This window comes from Balaenoptera acutorostrata, chromosome 3, assembly GCF_949987535.1.
Source record: "Balaenoptera acutorostrata chromosome 3, mBalAcu1.1, whole genome shotgun sequence".
In the NCBI taxonomy this organism is placed as follows: Eukaryota; Metazoa; Chordata; class Mammalia; order Artiodactyla; family Balaenopteridae; genus Balaenoptera; species Balaenoptera acutorostrata.
The window spans coordinates 33,153,639-33,163,066 of NC_080066.1; positions in this window are offsets into that span (position 1 = coordinate 33,153,639).

Genomic DNA, 9,428 nt, shown 5'->3' on the forward strand with positions numbered 1-9,428 from the left:
AGCATGTGTGTCTCCTCAGACAATTCATTTCCGAGTGTTAGACAAGAGCCCATTCTTGGGCTGTTGAAGGGGTTCCCCTTCCTGCAACACTATGGTCCAAGTTACAAAATGGCATGCATGCAGTAGGAAGGAAAAAAACTTGCTCACACTTGGAATTTATCTGTGGCAAGACATCAAGAATAAGGAGCAGATCTCAGAAAAAGAAAGGAGGTAAGTATTTTAGAAGTGTAGCATTATCTAATAAGTCAACACAGGAATAAGTGTCTGGTAATTCTCACCAGGACCCCTAAGCTGAAGGTGATGTTGTGATCCAATTCCAATAGACTGATTGTGAAAGCACAGAGTTAAAAATCTAGCAATTTTCATCAGAGAAAAGGGTAATCATTACGCATGAGGATTGGGGTCGGAGGAGAGGAAGAGAAGAGAAAGAAGTGAAAGGATAGAAGAGGTCAAGGTTGATGAAATAAAAATTCACATTTTAAGGCAAGACAAGAAAAACTGAAACATAAAACCTTTTTCTTTGTCCTTTGACTTCCTTCCCCACCCCCCAACTCCGGTGTGCACTGCGCAACTGCATTATATGTTAACCAGACCTCCCAAATGGCAGGAACCTTGGGAGATACTGGGCCTCACCTAATAGAAGTTCTTAGTTTAAATCCTTATGACCTATGAATGTCGCTAGTTATATTACTTGTATTCTGCCTATTTCACAAGATTATTGTTTATTGCATTACCAAATGTGTGACTGAGCCACAGATAAAATTAATGATGATTAGGCAATTTGCAATGATTGATCAAAATACATAGTCCTATAAGATCAACGATTGTAATAGTGTAACTCTAGATATGCGAAGAAGCAATAAGAGGGAACCATTTCCTGGACCGTAACAGACTAGTAAGACAGGTGGTCCAGAGGCTTTTGGCTATTGTTAACAGAGCCTAGTCCAGTAATAGCATGTAGAGTGACCTATCAACAAAATCCTCACTTGACCTGGGAATGAGCATTCCTAGTGCCATGGGACAAATTGGTCACAAAATGCTCCCCAAACGTTGGTTGAAATTAAGAGTAAAAGGGAAGGGACTGTAAAGTAAAGACTGTTGCCCACCATCTCTAGCTCTACAAGAATCAAGTCATTCGCCACTGCAGTTGCTGACCTACGACACACCCTGAAAGGAATTCAGGGCGAAGATCAGGATGAGGCACTCTGTGCTCTGGGAAAATTGACAGAACCGGCCCTCAGATACTATATCTTTAGGAGAAATCTTTTATGAACCTGGATTCTTGGATCTTCCCATACTTAGAAAAGCACTAAAACCATTAACCAAGATGTATGCTCCTTGTGACTAGCAGCAACCTTCCACTGAGATAGATGTGCGCTTGACTGCAGGTACCCCCTTTGCCAAAATCACATATATGCTAGCTTCCTCTTTTACCTGTTTGGAACAGTTCTCAGAACTCTTGGAGAGACTGTCTCCTGGGTTATAATACTCAGATTGGCTCGAATAAAATTTCCCATTTTTTCTTAGATTGACTATTGATTAGTTTTTTCATGGACAAGGTCTTGCCAGTGTGAACCAGTCCAAATAGCAGCCTGATGAAAGAAGCCCACCTGGCTGTCCCTTCTGGAGTCCTCTGCCTCCTCTGGGATGATGGACCCAGAATCACAGACACTCCTGACCTAGGGCAAAAATGATTTCTCACGGGGTGACAGGTAAGGGTCTAAATACATTTTTAAATTATCCCATTACAATTTAATCAGTACTTAATCCTTTCTTTGCTGCAGTTGGATATTGCTGCCTACCCAGTTTGATCCTCCCTTCTCCTTCCCATTAGATCCTGATTTTGTTTATGTAGTCAGTCACCCTGTATCCTTGCAGCCCTTTTGACTTCATCCCAAGCTCCAAGGGAAGCCCTGATTGGCATGAGTTAATTATGACAATCCCCATTCTCCTTATCAGTGATTGGCTAAAGGATCCAGCCTAAGCCAATCAGTACATGACTTTCTCCTTGTCAGTGGCTTAGATCCAGATATGGACACATGACCTAAGTTGGCCCAACTGTACTGAAGGAAAGGACATACAGGTTGTGAGTGAAGGAAATATTTCTCTTCCTTCTTATAGACATGACTAAATAAACATGTTGTCTCAAGCTTGTTTGTTTGGTTTGACAACCTTTTTGTGACAATAAAATAATAGAGCCTAAGAATAAAGCCAACATGCAGAGGAGGGAAGAGCCAAGAGAAAAGCAGGGAAATGGACTGGAGCCCTTATCACACTATGCCTGAAGCTGAATTCACCTCTGAACTTTCTGCTATATTAAATGGTATATTTTTTGATATATATGATATGAGTAGTATATTTTAGGATTCTATAGTCTATTTAATATAAGTTATATATCATTTAATCTAGTTGGAGTTTTAAAAATTTACTTGAAGCTAAAAGTATCCTGATATTCACTGATTTAAAATATCTTTGTAACATGCTAAATTCTTGCTTTTAAAATTCTTGAGTCTGTTTCTAAACTCCCTCATTTCATCCCATCCCACTTCATTCCACCCCATTCTGTTCCATTGTATTACATTCCATTGGTGTATTTGTCTTTCTGTTCCATACCAGAGCATCTATTTTAATTACTGTAGGGTTTTAACTCACTTTCACAAATGGTGAGTCACATTCATTCTCAATTCTCTTTGGACAAATTATTTCTTAAAATCATTTTATTAAATGTTAAAAATGCTCTGAGATTATGACTGGGATTCTTTGACATTTAGTTATTTTGGTGCAAATTAACATTTTAAAAGATTAAGTCTCCCAATGCAGAAACATGAATTGTTACTCTAAAAATCCAAATCTTCATCTTTTTTTATAAAACTTAAAGTGTTTAGTTTTCCACCTCACACCGGTCACAATGGCCATCATTAAAAAGTCTACAAATAACAAAATCTGGAGAAGGTGGGGATAAAAGGTAACCCTCCTACACTGCTGGTGGGAATGTAAGTTGGTACAGCCACTGTGGAAAACAGTATGGAGGTTCCTCAGAAAACTAAAAATAGAATTACCATATGATCCAGCAATCCCACTCCTGGGTATATACCCAGACAAAACAATAATTCAAAAAGATATATGCACCCCTACATTCACAGCAGCACTATTCACAACAGCCAAAATACGGAAACAACCTAAATGTCCATCAATAGATGAAGGGATAAAGAATATGTGGTACACATATACAATGGAATACTACTCAGCCATAAAAAAGAATGAAATAATGCCATTTGCAGCAACATGGATGCAACTAGAGATTAGCATACTAAGTGAAGAAAGTCAGAAAGAGAAAGACAAATACCATATGATATCACTTATGTCTGGAATCTATAATATGGCACAAATGAACCTGTCTGTAAAACAGAAACAGACTCACAGACATAGAGATCAGACTTTTCTTTTAAACCTCTTTATTGGAGTATAATTGCTTTACAATGGTGTGTTACATTCTGCTTTATAGCAAAGTGAATCAGCTATACATATACATATATCCCCATATCTCTCCCCTCTTGCGTCTCCCTCCCACCCTCCCTATCCCACACCTCTAGGTGGACACAAGCACTGAGCTGATCTCCCTGTGCCATGTGGCTGCTTCCCACTAGCTATCTATTTTACATTTGGTAGTGTATATATGTCCACGCCACTCTCTCATTTTGTCCCAGCTTACCCTTCCCACTCGTGTCCTCAAGTCCATTCTCTACATCTGCGTCTTTATTCCTGTCCTGTCCCTAGTTTCTTCAGAACCTTTTTTTTTTTTTTTTAGATTCCATATATATGCGTTAGCATACGGTATTTGTTTTTCTCTTTCTCACTTACTTCACTCTGTATGACAGACTAGGTCCATCCACCTCACTACAAATAACTCAATTTCGTTTCTTTATATGGCTGAGTAATATTTCATTGTATATATGTGCCACATCTTCTTTATCCATTCATCTGTCAATGGACACTTAGGTTGCTTCCATGTCCTGGCTACTGTAAATAGTGTTGCATGAACACTGTGGTACATGACTCTTTTTGAATTATGGTTTTCTCAGGGTATAGGCCCAGTAGTGGGATTGCTGGGTCGTATGGTAGTTCTATTTTTAGTTTTTTAAGGAATCTTCATACTGTTCTCCATAGTGGCTGTATCAATTTACATTCCCATCAACAGTGCAAGAGGGTTCCCTTTTCTCCACACCCTCTCCAGCATTTATTGTTAGTAGATTTTTTGATGATGGTCATTCTGACCAGTGTGAGGTGACACCTCATTGTAGTTTTTTTTTTTTTTTTTTTCATTGTAGTTTTGATTTGCATTTCTCTAATAATTAGTGATGTTGAATAACCTTTCATGTGTTTGTTGGCAATCAGTATATCTTCTTTGGAGAAATGTCTATTTAGGTCTTCTGACCATTTTTGGATTGGGTTGTTTTCTTGTAAATTTTGGAGGTTAATCCTTTGTCAGTTGCTTCATTTGCAAATATTTTCTCCCATTCTGAGGGTTGTCTTTTCATCTTGTTTATGATTTCCTTTGCTGTGCAAAAGCTTTTTAAGTTTCATTAGGTCCCATTTGTTTATTTTTTTTTTTAATTTCCATTTCTCTAGGAGGTGGGTCAAAAAGGATCTTGCTGTGATTTATGTTACAGAGTGTTCTGCCTATGTTTTCCTTTAAGAGTTTTATAGTGTCTGGACTTACTTTTAGGTCTTTAATCCACTTTGAGTTTATTTTTGTGTATGGTGTTAAGGAGTGTTCTAATTTCATTTTTTATATGTAGCTGTCCAGTTTTCCCAGCACTACTTATTGAAGAGGCTGTCTTTTCTCCATTGTATACTCTTGCCTCCTTTATCAAAGATAAGGCGACCATATGTGTGTGGGTTTATCTCTGGGCTTTCTATCCTATTCCACTGATCCATATTTCTGTTTTTGTGCCAGTACAATACTGTCTTGATTACTGTAGCTTTGTAGTATAGTCTGAAGTCCGGGAGCCTGATTCCTCCAGCTCCGTTTTTCGTTCTCAAGATTGCTTTGGCTATTCGGGGTTTTTTGTGTTTCCATACAAATTGTGACATTTTTTGTTCTAGTTCTGTGAAAAATGCCATTGGTAGTTTGATAGGGATTGCATTGAATCCGTAGATTGCTTTGGGTAGGATAGTCATTTTCACAGTGTTGATTCTTCCAATCCAAGAACATGGTATATCTCTCCATCTGTTTGTATCATCTTTAATTTCTTTCCTAAGTGTCTTATAGTTTTCTGCATACAGGTATTTTGTCTCCTTAGGTAGGGTTATTCCAAGGTATTTTATTCTTTTTGTTGCAGTGGTAAATGGGTATGTTTCCTTAATTTCTCTTTCAGATTTTTCATCATTAGTGTATAGGAATGCAAGAGATTTCTGTGCATTAATTTTGTATCCTGCTACTTTACCAAATTCATTGATTAGCTCTAGTAGTTTTCTGGTAGCATCTTTAGGATTCTCTATGTATAGTATCATCTCATCTGCAAACAGTGACAGTTTTACTTCTTTTCCGATTTGGATTCCTTTTATTTCTTTTTCTTCTCTGATTGCTGTGGCTAAAACTTCCAAAACTATGTTGAATAAGAGTGGTGAGAGTGGGCAACCTTGTCTTGTTCCTGATCTTAGTGGAAATGGTTTCAGTTTTTCACCATTGAGAACGATGTTGAATGTGGGTTTGTCATATATGGCCTTTATTATGTTGAGGTAAGTTCCCTCTAAGCCTACTTTCTGGAGAGTTTTTATCATAAATGGGTGTTGAATTTTGTCGAAAGCTTTTTCTGCATCTATTGAGATTATCATATAGTTTTTATCCTTCAATTTGTTAATATGGTGTGCATACTGATTGATTTGCATACATTGAAGAATCCTTGCATTCCTGGGATAAATCCCACTTGATTATGGTGTATGATCCTTTTAACGTGCTGCTGGATTCGGTTTGTTAGTATTTTGTTGAGGATTTTTGCATCTATGTTCATCAGTGATATTGGCCTGTAGTTTTCTTTTTTTGCAACATCTTTGTCTGGCTTTGGTATCAGGGTGATGGTGGCCTCATAGAATGAGTTTGGGAGTGTTCCTCCCTCTGCTACATTTTGGAAGAGTTTGAGAAGGACAGGTGTTAGCTCTTCTCTAAATGTTTGATAGAATTCGCCTGTGAAGCCATCTGGTCCTGGGCTTTTGTATGTTGGAAGATTTTTTATCACAGTTTCAATATCAGTGCTTGTGATTGGACTCTATATTTTCTGTTTCTTCCTGGTTCAGTCTCGGAAGGTTGTGCTTTTTTAAGAATTTGTCCATTTCTTCCAGGTTGTCCATTTTGTTGGCATATTTTGCTTGTAGTGATCTCTCATGATCCTTTGTATTTCTGCAGTGTCAGTTTTTACTTCTCCTTTTTCATTTCTAATTCCATTGATTTGAGTCTTCTCCTTTTTTTTCTTGATGAGTCTGGCTAATGGTTTATCAATTTTGTTTATCTTCTCGAAGAACCAGCTTTTAGTTTTATTGTTCTTTGCTATTGTTTCCTTCATTTCTTTTTTATTTATTTCTGATTTTTATGATTTCTTTCCTTCTGCTAACTTTGGGGGGTTTTTTTGTTCTTCTTTCTCTAATTGCTTTAGGTGTAAGGTTAGGTTGTTTATTTGAGATTTTTCTCGTTTCTTGAGGTAGGATTGTATTGCTATAAACTTCCCTCTTAGAACTGCTTTTGCTGCATCCCATAGGTTTTGGGCTGTCGTGTTTTCATTGTCATTTGTTTCTAGGTATTTTTTGATTTCCTCCTTGATTTCTTCAGTGATCTCTTGGTTATCTAGTAGCATATTGTTTAGCTTCCATGTGTTCGTATTTTTTACAGATTTTTTCCTGTAATTGATATCTAGTCTCATAGCATTGTGGTCGGAAAAGATACTTGATACGATCTCAATTTTCTTAAATTTAGCAAGGCTTGATTTGTGACCCAAGACATGATCTATCCTGGAGAATGTTCCATGAGACTTGAGAAGAAAGTGTATTCTGTTGTTTTTGGATGGAATGTTCTATAAATATAAATTAAGTCCATCTTGTTTAATGTATCATTTAAAGCTTGTGTTTCCTTATTTATTTTCATTTTGGTTGATCTGTCCATTGGTGAAAGTGGGGTGTTAAAGTCCCCTACTATTATTGTGTTACTGTTGATTTCCCCTTTTATGGCTGTTAGCATTTGCCTCGTGTATTGAGGTGCTCCTATGTTGGGTGCATAAATACTTACAATTGTCATACAGTCTTCTTGGATTGATCCCTTGATCATTATGTAGTGTCTTTCTTTGTCTCTTGTAATAGTGTTTATTTTAGTCTACTTTGCCTGATATGAGGATTGCTACTCCAGCTTTCTTTTGATTTCCATTTGCATGGAATATCTTTTTCCATCCCCTCACTTTGTCTGTATGTGTCCCTAGGTCTGAAGTGGGTCCCTTCTAGACAGCATATATACGGGTCTTGTTTTTGTATCCATTCAGCCAGTCTATGTCTTTTGGTTGGAGCATTTAATCCATTTGCATTTAAGGTAATTATTGGTATGTTCCTATTACCATTTTCTTAATTGTTTTGGGTTTGTTATTGTATGTCTTTTCCTTCTCTTGTGTCTCCTGTCTAGAGAAGTTCCTTTAGCATTTGTTGTAAAGCTGGTTTGGTGGTGCTGAATTCTCTTAGCTTTTGCTTGTCTGTAAAGGTTTTAATTTCTTCGTCAAAGCTGAATGAGATCCTTGCTGGGTAGAGTAATCTTGGTTGTAGATTTTTCTCTTTCATCACTTTAAATATGTCCTGCCACTCCCTTCTGGCTTGCACACTTTCTGCTGAAAGATCAGCTGTTAAATTTATGGGGATTCCCTTGTATGTTATTTGTTGCTTTTCCCTTTCTGCTTTTAATATTTTTTCTTTGTATTTAATTTTTGATAGTTTGATTAATATGTGTCTTGGCGTGTTTCTCCTTGGATTTATCCTGTATGGAACTCTGTGTGCTTCCTGGCCTTGATTAACTATTTCCTTTCCCATATTAGGGAACTTTTCAACTATAATCTCTTCAAACATTTTCTCAGTCCCTTTCTTTTTCTCTTCTTCTTCTGGGACCGCTATAATTTGAATGTTGGTGCATTTAATGTTGTCCCAGAGGTCTCTGAGACTGTCCTCAATTCTTTTCATTCTTTTTCTTTATTCTGCTCTGTGGTAGTTATTTCCACTATTTTATCTTCCAGGTCACTTACCCGTTCTTCTGCCTCAGTTATTCTGCTGTTGATTCCTTCTAGAGAAATTTTAATTTCATTTATTGTGTTGTTCATCATTGTTTGTTTGCTCTTTAGTTCTTCTAGGTCGTTGTTAAACGTTTCTTGTATTTTCTCCATTCTGTTTCCAAGATTTTGGATCATCTTTACTACCATTACTCTGAATTCTTTTTCAGGTAGACTGCCTATTTCCTCTTCGTTTGGTCTGGTGGGTTTTTACCTTGCTTCTTCATCTGCTGCATATTTCTCTGTCTTCTCATTTTGCTTAACTCACTGTGTTTGGGGTCTCCTTTTTGCAGGCTGCAGGTTCGTGTTCCCGTTGTTTTTGCTGTCTGCCCCCAGTGGGTAAGGTTGGTTCAGTGAGTTGTGTAGGCTTCCTGGTGGAGGGGACTGGTGCCTGTGTTCTGGTAGATGAGGCTGGATCTTGTCTTTCTGGTGGACAGGACCGCGTCTGGTGATGTGTTTTGGGGTGTCTGTGAATTTACTATGATTTTAGGAAGCCTGTCTGCTAATGGGTGGGGCTGTGTTCGTGTCTTGCTAGTTGTTTGGCATGGGGTGTCTAGCACTGGAGCTTGCTGGTTGTTGAGTGGAGCTGGGTCTTAGCATTGAGATGGAGATCTCTGGGAGAGCTCTCGCCAACAGATATTACGTGGGGCCAGGAGGTCTCTGGTGGGCCAATGTCCTGAACTCGGCTCTCCCACCTCAGAGGCTCAGGCCTGATACCTGGCTGGAGCACCAAGACCCTGTCAGCCACACGGCTTGGAGGGCTTGTACCCAAATAGCATTACAACAGCAACTTTAAAGTCCTCTCTGCTTAGATAGCCTTTGTTATCTTCATTGCATGCTTTAAATACTTCTTGTGCTCTGAGAGGCTGGCTTCCCCCACCCGTAGCTGGGCCCTGGAGAAAAACATCGTGACCACCACACGGGAGTCAGGATGCCTGAACTCGTCACCTCTTTAGCCTGAGCCCTGCTTGCAGTGACTGCCTACCAAGCTCCCCCGAGATCAGACTTGTGGTTGCCAAGAGGGAGGGGGGAGGGAGAGGGATGGACTGGGAGTTTGGGGTTGGTAGATGCAAACTATTATATATAGGATGGATAAACAACAAGGTCCTACTGTATAGCACAGGGAACTATATT